This window comes from Sardina pilchardus, chromosome 12, assembly GCF_963854185.1.
Source record: "Sardina pilchardus chromosome 12, fSarPil1.1, whole genome shotgun sequence".
NCBI lineage: Eukaryota > Metazoa > Chordata > Actinopteri > Clupeiformes > Clupeidae > Sardina > Sardina pilchardus.
The window spans coordinates 9,278-25,618 of record NC_085005.1 but is presented as its reverse complement, the minus strand read 5'-3'; positions in this window follow the sequence as shown (position 1 = coordinate 25,618).

The following is a 16,341-nucleotide window of genomic DNA, read 5'->3' as shown; positions in this document are numbered from 1 at the left end:
GAGAGTTTAATGGATGTTGATAGACAGATTGTTTAATAGATGTTGATAGACAGTTTAATGGGTGGATGAGTGAATGGTCTGAAGAAGATGAATGGATAGAAAGTTGGATGGAATGTGCCTTATATTCTTGTAGAATGGAGAGACACAGCTCTCTACTGAGAGTAGTGGATACAGATACAGGTGTAATCAATTTAACTGGCTAGTCTTAAGAGAGCCAGCCTGAGACAGAGTAGATTGTTTAAAAGTTGAATGTAGATCGTCTAATTGATGTTGATAGGCAGACTGTTTAGAATGGGTGGATGAGTGAATGGTTTGAAGAAGATGAATGGATAGAAAGTTGGATGGAATTAGGAAGACTTATGTTGATACAGGGGAACAGAAAATGTAGTCTCAAGAGAGCCAGTGTATGTTGAGAGAGAGAGAGAGAGCTGCTGCACCTGGACTGGCCACCTGGCGTAACATTCTAATTGCTGCCATGATGTCATAATGAGCAATGTTAAGTCTATGGGGAAATGTTTAATAGTTTTTAATTTACAGTTTAAAAAGTATAAAAGTTACAAAGTTTAAAAATATATTGCACAGGTCTCCTTAGTAAGACCTACGTAGCAAAGTTTGAATCAAGTTTCTACGTTAAACGGTTCAAGCTGAATTGCGAGCGTTAGAAGAAAAAGAAAAATAATAATAATAAGAAACCTAGGAAGAACAATATAGTGCATTTTCATGCACTATAATAATAACTAGAAATGCAATTCCAAGGAATTACCAGTGCATGAAAATGCAAAAATAGATAGATAATGTAGATATGGTTACTAAGATGTAGCTAGGGTAAATATAGTGGTTGCATAGTTTACAGAGAGTTGATAGTGTGAAGGTAGACAGTTTAAAGATGAAACGTTCCAGTTCTAACTTAACTAATGATTTCTATTCATGTTAAAATGTTGATTAGCTAACTTAACCGATGATTTCTGGCAGTAATGCTAAAAATGCTAACTATGCTAACAATGCTAAATTTGCTAACAATGCTAACCAGGTTGATTAGCTAACTTAGTTGATGATTTTTTTGCAGTTATGCTAAAAATGCTAACTATGCTAACAATGCTAACTATGCTAACCATGCTAACTAGCTAACTTGCTAGTGAGGACTTTTATTTTGAAACATTTGTTGCTTGGGTATCCATGGTGGCCACTATCAGGAAACAAGAAGTTACTGCAGTATAATCATGTTGGTTGCTATGGAAACGGTCATAAACACTTAATTTTAATGGTTGCTATGTTGGTTGCTAGGTACATGGAGGTTTCATGTAGTTGACTGGAGGCATAGTGGATGATAACTGACAGTTGGAATGGTTGAACAGTTCAATAGTTGAGTAGTTTCAATGGTTAAATGATTTAATAGTGTATTATTGCAGTGAGGACCTTTATTTTGAAACAGTTGTGGACAGAGGAAGTAGTGAAACAGGATGTGTAGTCTTAATGAGATTGTATGCTTAAAGCCTGAGACAGAAGGTGCCTCTCATAGCGTTTACGCGTCCTCTCTCGCTCCTCACTGATCTACATAAAGAATGATGGAGCGGCAACAATGGGATAGTCTAGCCCTTCTTCTATCTTTCTTTATGTAGATCATTGAGGATCGAGGATCGAGGGAGGACATATAAACGCTGCTTGAGAGGGACCCACAGTAAATACTTTAAAAGTTGTATGTAGATAGTCTAATTAATGTTGATAGATAGAATGTTTAATGGATGTTGATAGGCAGATTGTTTAATAGATATTGATTGACAGTTTAATGGGTGGATGAGTGAATGGTCTGAAGAAGATGAATGGATAGAAGGTTGGATGGAATGTGCCTTATATTCTTGTTAAGAGAGACACTGATACAGCTCTCTGAGAGTAGTTGACACAGGTGTAATCAATTTAACTGGCTAGTCTTAAGAGAGCCAGAATACTCTTAAAGCCTGAGACAGAGTAAATAATTTAAAAGTTGAATGTAGATAGTCTAATTAATGTTGATAGACAGAGAGTTTAATGGATGTTGATAGACAGATTGTTTAATAGATGTTGATAGACAGTTTAATGGGTGGATGAGTGAATGGTCTGAAGAAGATGAATGGATAGAATGTTGGATGGAATGTGCCTTATATTCTTGTAGAATGGAGAGACACAGCTCTCTACTGAGAGTAGTGGATACAGATACAGGTGTAATCAATTTAACTGGCTAGTCTTAAGAGAGCCAGCCTGAGACAGAGTAGATTGTTTAAAAGTTCAATGTAGAGCGTCTAATTGATGTTGTTGATAGGCAGACTGTTTAGAATGGGTGGATGAGTGAATGGTTTGAAGAAGATGAATGGATATAAAGTTGGATGGAATTAGGAGGACTTATTTTGATACTGTTGTGCGCAGAGGATACAGGGGAACAGAATATGTAGTCTTCAGAGAGGAGCCTGAGAGAAACTGACAGTTGGTGCCCAGGTGGCTGACCAGCTGGGGTAACATTCTAATTGCTGCCGTGATGTCATAATGAGCAATGTTAAGTCTATGGGGGAAATGGTGATAGTTTTTAACTAATAGTTTAAAAAGTATAAAAGTTACAAAGTTGAAAAATACAAAGCACATATGGCATAAGCAAGACCTACGCAACAAAGTTTGAATGAAGTTTCTACGTTAAACGGTTGAAGCTGAATTGCGAGCGTTAGAAGAAGAAGTTTAATAACTAGAAATGCAATTCCAAGGAATTACCAGTGCATGAAAATGCAAAAATAGATAGATAATGTAGATATGGTTACTAAGGTGTAGCTAGGGTAAACATGGTGGTTGCATAGTTTACAGAGTTGATAGTGTGAAGGTAGACAGTTTAAAGATGAAACAATCCAGTTCTAACTTAACTAATGATTTCTATTCATGTTAAAATGTTGATTAGCTAACTTAGCTAATGATTTCTAGCAGTTGTGCTAAAAATGCTAATTATGCTAGCCATGCTAACTTTACTAACAATGCTAACCAGGTTGATTAGCTAACTTAACCGATGATTTCTAGCAGTAATGCTAAAAATGCTAACTATGCTAACAATGCTAAATTTGCTAACAATGCTAACCAGGTTGATTAGCTAACTTAGTTGATGATTTTTTGCAGTTATGCTAAAAATGCTAACTATGCTAACTATGCTAACCATGCTAACTAGCTAATTTGCTAGTGAGGACTTTTATTTTCAAACATTTGTTGCTAGGGTATCCATGGTGGCCACTATCAGGAAACAAGAAGTTACTGCAGTATAATCATGTTGGTTGCTATGGAAACGGTAATAAACACTTCATTTGAATGGTTGCAATGTTGGTTGCTAGGTACATGGAGGTTTCATGTGGTTGACTGGAGGCATAGTGGATGATAACTGACAGTTGGAATGGTTGAACAGTTCAATAGTTGAGTAGTTTCAATGGTTAAATGATTTAATAGTGTATTATTGCAGCGAGGACTTTTATTTTGAAACAGTTGTGGACAGAGGAAACTGTTAACAGGATATGTAGTCTTCACAGAGAGATTGTATGCTTAAAGCCTGAGAGAGAGAGAGGGCTGCTGCAGGTGGGGCTGGCCACCTGGCATAAGATTCTAATTGCTTAACGACCCGATTGTGATGTCATAGAGGCCAATGTTAAGTCTATGGGGGAATTTTTAATAGTTTTTAATTTATAGTTTAAAAAGTATAAAAGTTACAAAGTTAAAAAATACATTGCGCTGATGTCCTAAGCAAGACCTTCGTAACACAGTTTGAATGAAGTTTCTACGTTAAACGGTTCAAGCTGAATTGCGTGCGTTAGAAGAAGAATAATAAGAAGTAGTAGAAGAAGAAGAAGCCTAGGGATAACAGTACAGTGCATTTCCATGCACTGTAATAATAATAAGAAGACTTGGAATAACAGTACAGTGCATTTTCATGCACTGTAATAATAAGAAGACTTGGAATAACAGTACAGTGCATTTTCATGCACTGTAATAAGAAGCCTAGGAAGAACAGTACAGTGCATTTTCATGCACTGTAATAAGAAGCCTAGGAAGAACAGTACAGTGCATTTTCATGCACTGTAATAATAAGAAGCCTAGGAAGAACAGTACAGTGCATTTTCATGCACTGTAATAATAAAAAGAAAAAGCCTAGGAATAACAATACAGTGCATTTCCATGCACTGTAATAAGATGTCGGATACAGTAGAGTGCATTTTCATGCACTCTAACTATTAAAATTTCCCCATAGACTTAACATTACATTATGACATCATAATAGGGCAATTAGAATCTTATGCCAGGTGGCCAGTCCAGGTGCAGCAGCTCTCTCTCTCTCTCTCTCAGGCTTTAAGCATACAATCTCATTAAGACTACAGATCCTGTTTCATACTTCCTCTGTCCTCAACTGTTTCAAAATAAAAGTCCTCACTGCAATAATACACTATTAAATCGTTTACCCATTGAAACTACTCAACTATTTAACTGTTCAACCATTCCAACTGTCAGTTATCATCAACTATGCCTCCAGTCAACTACATGAAACCTCCACGTACCTAGCAACCAACATAGCAACCACTAAAGTTAAGCATTTATGACCGTTTCCATAGCAACCAACCTGATTTTACTGCAGTAACTTCTTTATTCCTGATAGTGGCCACCATAGATACCCTATCAACAAATGTTTCAAAATAAAAGTCCTCACTAGCAAGTTAGCTAGTTAGCATGGTTAGCATTGTTAGCATAGTTAGTATTTTTAGCATAACTGCTAGAAATGATTAGCTAAGTTAGCTAATCAACCTGGTTAGCATAGTTAGCATTTTTAGCATAACTGCTAGAAATCATTAGTTCAGTTAGAACTGTAATGTTTAAGCTTTAAACTGTCTACCTTCACACTATCAGCTTTCTTTAAACTATGCAACCATGTTTACCCTAGCTACACCTTAGTAACTATATCTACATTATCTGCTGTATCTATACATTTTTGCATTTTCATGCACTCGTAATTTCCCTGGAATTACATTCTCTAGTTCACTCTGATGTGGTGTTCATGAAGTTGGGTGTTAAGGTGCATGTACTGCATTGTGACAGAAAGTCACTTTACAACATCTTACAAGCCCAATGTGGATTTTGAAAAAAGTTTCCACGAGTGCATGTTTTGGCCGTCTCAGCCAACTGTCATGAAATATGAAAAGTAAACGTGTCTTCACTTTTCCTTCATAGCTTGAAATTGGATGGTCTTAGAAGCTTGAAACCAAGCGCATACAACACAAGGGGCCTCAATGAGCTACTGGCCGCTCACTGGTGGCTCCAGCGCACGCGGTTCAGTCGCATCATTCACTCTGATGTGGTGTTCATGAAGTTGGGTGTTGAGGTGCATGTACTGCATTGTGACAGAAAGTCACTTTACAACATCTTACAAGCCCAATGTGGATTTTGAAAAAAGTTTCCACGAGCGCATGTTTTGGCCGTCTCAGCCAACTGTCATGAAATATGAAAAGTAAACGTGTCTTCACTTTTCCTTCATAGCTTGAAATTGGAAGGTCTTAGAAGCTTGAAACCAAGCGCATACAACACAAAGGGCCTCAATGAGCTACTGGCCGCTCACTGGTGGCTCCAGCGCACGCGGTTCAGTCGCATCATTCACTCTGATGTGGTGTTCATGAAGTTGGGTGTTGAGGTGCATGTAGTGCATTGTGACAGAAAGTCACTTTACAACATCTTACAAGCCCAAAGTGGATTTTGAAAAAAGTTTCCACGAGCGCATGTTTTGGCCGTCTCAGCCAACTGTCATGAAATATGAAAAGTAAACGTGTCTTCACTTTTCCTTCATAGCTTGAAATTGGAAGGTCTTAGAAGCTTGAAACCAAGCGCATACAACACAAAGGGCCTCAATGAGCTACTGGCCGCTCACTGGTGGCTCCAGCGCACGCGGTTCAGTCGCATCATTCACTCTGATGTGGTGTTCATGAAGTTGGGTGTTGAGGTGCATGTAGTGCATTGTGACAGAAAGTCACTTTACAACATCTTACAAGCCCAAAGTGGATTTTGAAAAAAGTTTCCACGAGCGCATGTTTTGGCCGTCTCAGCCAACTGTCATGAAATATGAAAAGTAAACGTGTCTCCACTTTTCCTTCATAGCTTGAAATTGGAAGGTCTTAGAAGCTTGAAACCAAGCGCATACAACACAAAGGGCCTCAATGAGCTACTGGCCGCTCACTGGTGGCTCCAGCGCACGCGGTTCAGTCGCATCATTCACTCTGATGTGGTGTTCATGAAGTTGGGTGTTGAGGTGCATGTACTGCATTGTGACAGAAAGTCACTTTACAACATCTTACAAGCCCAAAGTGGATTTTGAAAAAAGTTTCCACGAGCGCATGTTTTGGCCGTCTCAGCCAACTGTCATGAAATATGAAAAGTAAACGTGTCTCCACTTTTCCTTCATAGCTTGAAATTGGAAGGTCTTAGAAGCTTGAAACCAAGCGCATACAACACAAAGGGCCTCAATGAGCTACTGGCCGCTCACTGGTGGCTCCAGCGCACGCGGTTCAGTCGCATCATTCACTCTGATGTGGTGTTCATGAAGTTGGGTGTTGAGGTGCATGTACTGCATTGTGACAGAAAGTCACTTTACAACATCTTACAAGCCCAAAGTGGATTTTGAAAAAAGTTTCCACGAGCGCATGTTTTGGCCGTCTCAGCCAACTGTCATGAAATATGAAAAGTAAACGTGTCTCCACTTTTCCTTCATAGCTTGAAATTGGAAGGTCTTAGAAGCTTGAAACCAAGCGCATACAACACAAAGGGCCTCAATGAGCTACTGGCCGCTCACTGGTGGCTCCAGCGCACGCGGTTCAGTCGCATCATTCACTCTGATGTGGTGTTCATGAAGTTAGGTGTTGAGGTGCATGTACTGCATTGTGACAGAAAGTCACTTTACAACATCTTACAAGCCCAAAGTGGATTTTGAAAAAAGTTTCCACGAGCGCATGTTTTGGCCGTCTCAGCCAACTGTCATGAAATATGAAAAGTAAACGTGTCTCCACTTTTCCTTCATAGCTTGAAATTGGAAGGTCTTAGAAGCTTGAAACCAAGCGCATACAACACAAAGGGCCTCAATGAGCTACTGGCCGCTCACTGGTGGCTCCAGCGCACGCGGTTCAGTCGCATCATTCACTCTGATGTGGTGTTCATGAAGTTGGGTGTTGAGGTGCATGTACTGCATTGTGACAGAAAGTCACTTTACAACATCTTACAAGCCCAAAGTGGATTTTGAAAAAAGTTTCCACGAGCGCATGTTTTGGCCGTCTCAGCCAACTGTCATGAAATATGAAAAGTAAACGTGTCTCCACTTTTCCTTCATAGCTTGAAATTGGAAGGTCTTAGAAGCTTGAAACCAAGCGCATACAACACAAAGGGCCTCAATGAGCTACTGGCCGCTCACTGGTGGCTCCAGCGCACGCGGTTCAGTCGCATCATTCACTCTGATGTGGTGTTCATGAAGTTGGGTGTTGAGGTGCATGTACTGCATTGTGACAGAAAGTCACTTTACAACATCTTACAAGCCCAAAGTGGATTTTGAAAAAAGTTTCCACGAGCGCATGTTTTGGCCGTCTCAGCCAACTGTCATGAAATATGAAAAGTAAACGTGTCTCCACTTTTCCTTCATAGCTTGAAATTGGAAGGTCTTAGAAGCTTGAAACCAAGCGCATACAACACAAAGGGCCTCAATGAGCTACTGGCCGCTCACTGGTGGCTCCAGCGCACGCGGTTCAGTCGCATCATTCACTCTGATGTGGTGTTCATGAAGTTGGGTGTTGAGGTGCATGTACTGCATTGTGACAGAAAGTCACTTTACAACATCTTACAAGCCCAAAGTGGATTTTGAAAAAAGTTTCCACGAGCGCATGTTTTGGCCGTCTCAGCCAACTGTCATGAAATATGAAAAGTAAACGTGTCTCCACTTTTCCTTCATAGCTTGAAATTGGAAGGTCTTAGAAGCTTGAAACCAAGCGCATACAACACAAAGGGCCTCAATGAGCTACTGGCCGCTCACTGGTGGCTCCAGCGCACGCGGTTCAGTCGCATCATTCACTCTGATGTGGTGTTCATGAAGTTGGGTGTTGAGGTGCATGTACTGCATTGTGACAGAAAGTCACTTTACAACATCTTACAAGCCCAAAGTGGATTTTGAAAAAAGTTTCCACGAGCGCATGTTTTGGCCGTCTCAGCCAACTGTCATGAAATATGAAAAGTAAACGTGTCTCCACTTTTCCTTCATAGCTTGAAATTGGAAGGTCTTAGAAGCTTGAAACCAAGCGCATACAACACAAAGGGCCTCAATGAGCTACTGGCCGCTCACTGGTGGCTCCAGCGCACGCGGTTCAGTCGCATCATTCACTCTGATGTGGTGTTCATGAAGTTGGGTGTTGAGGTGCATGTACTGCATTGTGACAGAAAGTCACTTTACAACATCTTACAAGCCCAAAGTGGATTTTGAAAAAAGTTTCCACGAGCGCATGTTTTGGCCGTCTCAGCCAACTGTCATGAAATATGAAAAGTAAACGTGTCTCCACTTTTCCTTCATAGCTTGAAATTGGAAGGTCTTAGAAGCTTGAAACCAAGCGCATACAACACAAAGGGCCTCAATGAGCTACTGGCCGCTCACTGGTGGCTCCAGCGCACGCGGTTCAGTCGCATCATTCACTCTGATGTGGTGTTCATGAAGTTGGGTGTTGAGGTGCATGTACTGCATTGTGACAGAAAGTCACTTTACAACATCTTACAAGCCCAAAGTGGATTTTGAAAAAAGTTTCCACGAGCGCATGTTTTGGCCGTCTCAGCCAACTGTCATGAAATATGAAAAGTAAACGTGTCTCCACTTTTCCTTCATAGCTTGAAATTGGAAGGTCTTAGAAGCTTGAAACCAAGCGCATACAACACAAAGGGCCTCAATGAGCTACTGGCCGCTCACTGGTGGCTCCAGCGCACGCGGTTCAGTCGCATCATTCACTCTGATTTGGTGTTCATGAAGTTGGGTGTTGAGGTGCATGTACTGCATTGTGACAGAAAGTCACTTTACAACATCTTACAAGCCCAAAGTGGATTTTGAAAAAAGTTTCCACGAGCGCATGTTTTGGCCGTCTCAGCCAACTGTCATGAAATATGAAAAGTAAACGTGTCTCCACTTTTCCTTCATAGCTTGAAATTGGAAGGTCTTAGAAGCTTGAAACCAAGCGCATACAACACAAAGGGCCTCAATGAGCTACTGGCCGCTCACTGGTGGCTCCAGCGCACGCGGTTCAGTCGCATCATTCACTCTGATGTGGTGTTCATGAAGTTGGGTGTTGAGGTGCATGTACTGCATTGTGACAGAAAGTCACTTTACAACATCTTACAAGCCCAAAGTGGATTTTGAAAAAAGTTTCCACGAGCGCATGTTTTGGCCGTCTCAGCCAACTGTCATGAAATATGAAAAGTAAACGTGTCTCCACTTTTCCTTCATAGCTTGAAATTGGAAGGTCTTAGAAGCTTGAAACCAAGCGCATACAACACAAAGGGCCTCAATGAGCTACTGGCCGCTCACTGGTGGCTCCAGCGCACGCGGTTCAGTCGCATCATTCACTCTGATGTGGTGTTCATGAAGTTGGGTGTTGAGGTGCATGTACTGCATTGTGACAGAAAGTCACTTTACAACATCTTACAAGCCCAAAGTGGATTTTGAAAAAAGTTTCCACGAGCGCATGTTTTGGCCGTCTCAGCCAACTGTCATGAAATATGAAAAGTAAACGTGTCTCCACTTTTCCTTCATAGCTTGAAATTGGAAGGTCTTAGAAGCTTGAAACCAAGCGCATACAACACAAAGGGCCTCAATGAGCTACTGGCCGCTCACTGGTGGCTCCAGCGCACGCGGTTCAGTCGCATCATTCACTCTGATGTGGTGTTCATGAAGTTGGGTGTTGAGGTGCATGTACTGCATTGTGACAGAAAGTCACTTTACAACATCTTACAAGCCCAAAGTGGATTTTGAAAAAAGTTTCCACGAGCGCATGTTTTGGCCGTCTCAGCCAACTGTCATGAAATATGAAAAGTAAACGTGTCTCCACTTTTCCTTCATAGCTTGAAATTGGAAGGTCTTAGAAGCTTGTAACCAAGCGCATACAACACAAAGGGCCTCAATGAGCTACTGGCCGCTCACTGGTGGCTCCAGCGCACGCGGTTCAGTCGCATCATTCACTCTGATGTGGTGTTCATGAAGTTAGGTGTTGAGGTGCATGTACTGCATTGTGACAGAAAGTCACTTTACAACATCTTACAAGCCCAAAGTGGATTTTGAAAAAAGTTTCCACGAGCGCATGTTTTGGCCGTCTCAGCCAACTGTCATGAAATATGAAAAGTAAACGTGTCTCCACTTTTCCTTCATAGCTTGAAATTGGAAGGTCTTAGAAGCTTGAAACCAAGCGCATACAACACAAAGGGCCTCAATGAGCTACTGGCCGCTCACTGGTGGCTCCAGCGCACGCGGTTCAGTCGCATCATTCACTCTGATGTGGTGTTCATGAAGTTGGGTGTTGAGGTGCATGTACTGCATTGTGACAGAAAGTCACTTTACAACATCTTACAAGCCCAAAGTGGATTTTGAAAAAAGTTTCCACGAGCGCATGTTTTGGCCGTCTCAGCCAACTGTCATGAAATATGAAAAGTAAACGTGTCTCCACTTTTCCTTCATAGCTTGAAATTGGAAGGTCTTAGAAGCTTGAAACCAAGCGCATACAACACAAAGGGCCTCAATGAGCTACTGGCCGCTCACTGGTGGCTCCAGCGCACGCGGTTCAGTCGCATCATTCACTCTGATGTGGTGTTCATGAAGTTGGGTGTTGAGGTGCATGTACTGCATTGTGACAGAAAGTCACTTTACAACATCTTACAAGCCCAAAGTGGATTTTGAAAAAAGTTTCCACGAGCGCATGTTTTGGCCGTCTCAGCCAACTGTCATGAAATATGAAAAGTAAACGTGTCTCCACTTTTCCTTCATAGCTTGAAATTGGAAGGTCTTAGAAGCTTGTAACCAAGCGCATACAACACAAAGGGCCTCAATGAGCTACTGGCCGCTCACTGGTGGCTCCAGCGCACGCGGTTCAGTCGCATCATTCACTCTGATGTGGTGTTCATGAAGTTGGGTGTTGAGGTGCATGTAGTGCATTGTGACAGAAAGTCACTTTACAACATCTTACAAGCCCAAAGTGGATTTTGAAAAAAGTTTCCACGAGCGCATGTTTTGGCCGTCTCAGCCAACTGTCATGAAATATGAAAAGTAAACGTGTCTCCACTTTTCCTTCATAGCTTGAAATTGGAAGGTCTTAGAAGCTTGAAACCAAGCGCATACAACACAAAGGGCCTCAATGAGCTACTGGCCGCTCACTGGTGGCTCCAGCGCACGCGGTTCAGTCGCATCATTCACTCTGATGTGGTGTTCATGAAGTTGGGTGTTGAGGTGCATGTACTGCATTGTGACAGAAAGTCACTTTACAACATCTTACAAGCCCAAAGTGGATTTTGAAAAAAGTTTCCACGAGCGCATGTTTTGGCCGTCTCAGCCAACTGTCATGAAATATGAAAAGTAAACGTGTCTCCACTTTTCCTTCATAGCTTGAAATTGGAAGGTCTTAGAAGCTTGAAACCAAGCGCATACAACACAAAGGGCCTCAATGAGCTACTGGCCGCTCACTGGTGGCTCCAGCGCACGCGGTTCAGTCGCATCATTCACTCTGATGTGGTGTTCATGAAGTTGGGTGTTGAGGTGCATGTACTGCATTGTGACAGAAAGTCACTTTACAACATCTTACAAGCCCAAAGTGGATTTTGAAAAAAGTTTCCACGAGCGCATGTTTTGGCCGTCTCAGCCAACTGTCATGAAATATGAAAAGTAAACGTGTCTCCACTTTTCCTTCATAGCTTGAAATTGGAAGGTCTTAGAAGCTTGAAACCAAGCGCATACAACACAAAGGGCCTCAATGAGCTACTGGCCGCTCACTGGTGGCTCCAGCGCACGCGGTTCAGTCGCATCATTCACTCTGATGTGGTGTTCATGAAGTTGGGTGTTTGAGCCTATATTTGAGCCTATATCACTGTCTAATCTGAGCAAAACCATTGGCCAAATGAAAGTCTCATCTGGTCCAACAGACACTGTCCCTCCTCTGCTTATTAGACAGACAATTGAGATTACAGGTCCTAGCATATTAGCCATTATGAACTGTAGCCTTGCCTCAGGGTCCGTCCCAAAGGAATTTAAGCATGCTATTGTACAGCCGTTAATTAAAAAAACTAACTTAGACACCACAATCCTCTCAAACTATAGACCCATCTCAAAACTCCCTTTCCTGTCTAAGGTTCTTGAGAAATTGGTGCTTCAACAGCTGCAGTCCTTTCTAGATAATCATGGTATCCTGGAACCTCTCCAATCTGGGTTTAAAGCCCTCCATAGCACTGAGTCTGCGCTTCTTAAGGTTTTCAATGATCTCTTATTAGCCACAGACTCTGGAGATCCTGCTATCCTGATCCTACTGGACCTTACCGCAGCTTTTGACACGGTTGATCATGACATCTTAATCTCCCGTCTGGAGCACTGTGTTGGTGTTAGAGGCACTGCTCTGGAATGGTTTAGGTCCTACCTAACAAACAGAAGTTTCTCTGTCTGTCTGGATGATTCAACATCCCCCTCTGCACCGCTGCCCTGTGGTGTTCCCCAAGGGTCCATTCTAGGACCTATACTCTTTTCCCTATATATGCTGCCCCTGGGATCCATACTTAGAAAACACAACATATCATTTCACTGCTATGCAGATGATACACAAATTTACATGCCACTAAAACACAATGATCCCCACTCCTTTAAAAATCTGTTGGAATGCCTCAATGACATTAAAGCCTGGATGGCTTTAAATTTTTTAAACTTCAATGAAAAGAAAACTGAGGTCCTGGTTTTTCAGCCCAGTGCCACCTCTAACACATATGTTGACCTAGGCCCCCTGAAACCATATGTGAAAGACACAGCAAGAAACCTTGGTGTAATTTTAGATTCTAATTTTAAAATGGAAAAACAGATCAACATGGTTGTCAAGTCTAGCTTTTTTCAATTAAGGCTTTTATCGAAAGTTAAGCCCTTTCTATCTTTTAATAACTTTGAGAAGGTCATTCACGCCTTTGTGTCCTCTCGCCTTGACTACTGCAATGCCCTGTATGCAGGCGTCAGCTGCTCCTCCCTCTCACGCCTTCAACTAGTGCAGAATTCTGCAGCCCGCCTTCTCACCAGAACACGAAGGCGAGAGCACATTACACCTGTACTTGCAGCTCTCCACTGGCTCCCAATACGGTACAGGATAAATTTCAAAATCCTCCTTTTTGTTTTTAAAGCACTACATGGTCTTGCCCCCTCTTATATATCAGATCTTTTAAAAATACATACACCCTCTAGAGCTCTTAGGTCAGCTGACCAACTGCGCCTAGTTGTTCCTCCCTCTCGGTTGAAAAGCAGAGGTGACAGGGCTTTTGCGGTGATTGCACCAAAACTGTGGAACGAACTGCCACTGCACTTACGCCTGGCTCCCTCCTTAGCTGTTTTTAAATCCCATCTCAAAACCCATCTTTACACCCTAGCATTCAATTCTATATGAATGTTTTATTTTATTTGATCTGCATTCCTCTGTCTTAGTCACTTTGTTGTCCTTGTTGTTTGTTTATTGATGTCTATCTTTTAGTTGTCCTATGTGTTTGTCTAATCTAGTCATTTTAGCTTGGTTTTGTTCAGCACTTTGGTCAACTGTATTGTTGTTTTTTAAAGTGCTCTATAAATAAACGTGACTTGACTTGACTTGACTGCATTGTGACAGAAAGTCACTTTACAACATCTTACAAGCCCAAAGTGGATTTTGAAAAAAGTTTCCACGAGCGCATGTTTTGGCCGTCTCAGCCAACTGTCATGAAATATGAAAAGTAAACGTGTCTCCACTTTTCCTTCATAGCTTGAAATTGGAAGGTCTTAGAAGCTTGAAACCAAGCGCATACAACACAAAGGGCCTCAATGAGCTACTGGCCGCTCACTGGTGGCTCCAGCGCACGCGGTTCAGTCGCATCATTCACTCTGATGTGGTGTTCATGAAGTTGGGTGTTGAGGTGCATGTACTGCATTGTGACAGAAAGTCACTTTACAACATCTTACAAGCCCAAAGTGGATTTTGAAAAAAGTTTCCACGAGCGCATGTTTTGGCCGTCTCAGCCAACTGTCATGAAATATGAAAAGTAAACGTGTCTCCACTTTTCCTTCATAGCTTGAAATTGGAAGGTCTTAGAAGCTTGAAACCAAGCGCATACAACACAAAGGGCCTCAATGAGCTACTGGCCGCTCACTGGTGGCTCCAGCGCACGCGGTTCAGTCGCATCATTCACTCTGATGTGGTGTTCATGAAGTTGGGTGTTGAGGTGCATGTACTGCATTGTGACAGAAAGTCACTTTACAACATCTTACAAGCCCAAAGTGGATTTTGAAAAAAGTTTCCACGAGCGCATGTTTTGGCCGTCTCAGCCAACTGTCATGAAATATGAAAAGTAAACGTGTCTCCACTTTTCCTTCATAGCTTGAAATTGGAAGGTCTTAGAAGCTTGAAACCAAGCGCATACAACACAAAGGGCCTCAATGAGCTACTGGCCGCTCACTGGTGGCTCCAGCGCACGCGGTTCAGTCGCATCATTCACTCTGATGTGGTGTTCATGAAGTTGGGTGTTGAGGTGCATGTACTGCATTGTGACAGAAAGTCACTTTACAACATCTTACAAGCCCAAAGTGGATTTTGAAAAAAGTTTCCACGAGCGCATGTTTTGGCCGTCTCAGCCAACTGTCATGAAATATGAAAAGTAAACGTGTCTCCACTTTTCCTTCATAGCTTGAAATTGGAAGGTCTTAGAAGCTTGAAACCAAGCGCATACAACACAAAGGGCCTCAATGAGCTACTGGCCGCTCACTGGTGGCTCCAGCGCACGCGGTTCAGTCGCATCATTCACTCTGATGTGGTGTTCATGAAGTTGGGTGTTGAGGTGCATGTACTGCATTGTGACAGAAAGTCACTTTACAACATCTTACAAGCCCAAAGTGGATTTTGAAAAAAGTTTCCACGAGCGCATGTTTTGGCCGTCTCAGCCAACTGTCATGAAATATGAAAAGTAAACGTGTCTCCACTTTTCCTTCATAGCTTGAAATTGGAAGGTCTTAGAAGCTTGAAACCAAGCGCATACAACACAAAGGGCCTCAATGAGCTACTGGCCGCTCACTGGTGGCTCCAGCGCACGCGGTTCAGTCGCATCATTCACTCTGATGTGGTGTTCATGAAGTTGGGTGTTGAGGTGCATGTACTGCATTGTGACAGAAAGTCACTTTACAACATCTTACAAGCCCAAAGTGGATTTTGAAAAAAGTTTCCACGAGCGCATGTTTTGGCCGTCTCAGCCAACTGTCATGAAATATGAAAAGTAAACGTGTCTCCACTTTTCCTTCATAGCTTGAAATTGGAAGGTCTTAGAAGCTTGAAACCAAGCGCATACAACACAAAGGGCCTCAATGAGCTACTGGCCGCTCACTGGTGGCTCCAGCGCACGCGGTTCAGTCGCATCATTCACTCTGATGTGGTGTTCATGAAGTTGGGTGTTGAGGTGCATGTAGTGCATTGTGACAGAAAGTCACTTTACAACATCTTACAAGCCCAAAGTGGATTTTGAAAAAAGTTTCCACGAGCGCATGTTTTGGCCGTCTCAGCCAACTGTCATGAAATATGAAAAGTAAACGTGTCTCCACTTTTCCTTCATAGCTTGAAATTGGAAGGTCTTAGAAGCTTGAAACCAAGCGCATACAACACAAAGGGCCTCAATGAGCTACTGGCCGCTCACTGGTGGCTCCAGCGCACGCGGTTCAGTCGCATCATTCACTCTGATGTGGTGTTCATGAAGTTGGGTGTTGAGGTGCATGTACTGCATTGTGACAGAAAGTCACTTTACAACATCTTACAAGCCCAAAGTGGATTTTGAAAAAAGTTTCCACGAGCGCATGTTTTGGCCGTCTCAGCCAACTGTCATGAAATATGAAAAGTAAACGTGTCTCCACTTTTCCTTCATAGCTTGAAATTGGAAGGTCTTAGAAGCTTGAAACCAAGCGCATACAACACAAAGGGCCTCAATGAGCTACTGGCCGCTCACTGGTGGCTCCAGCGCACGCGGTTCAGTCGCATCATTCACTCTGATGTGGTGTTCATGAAGTTGGGTGTTGAGGTGCATGTACTGCATTGTGACAGAAAGTCACTT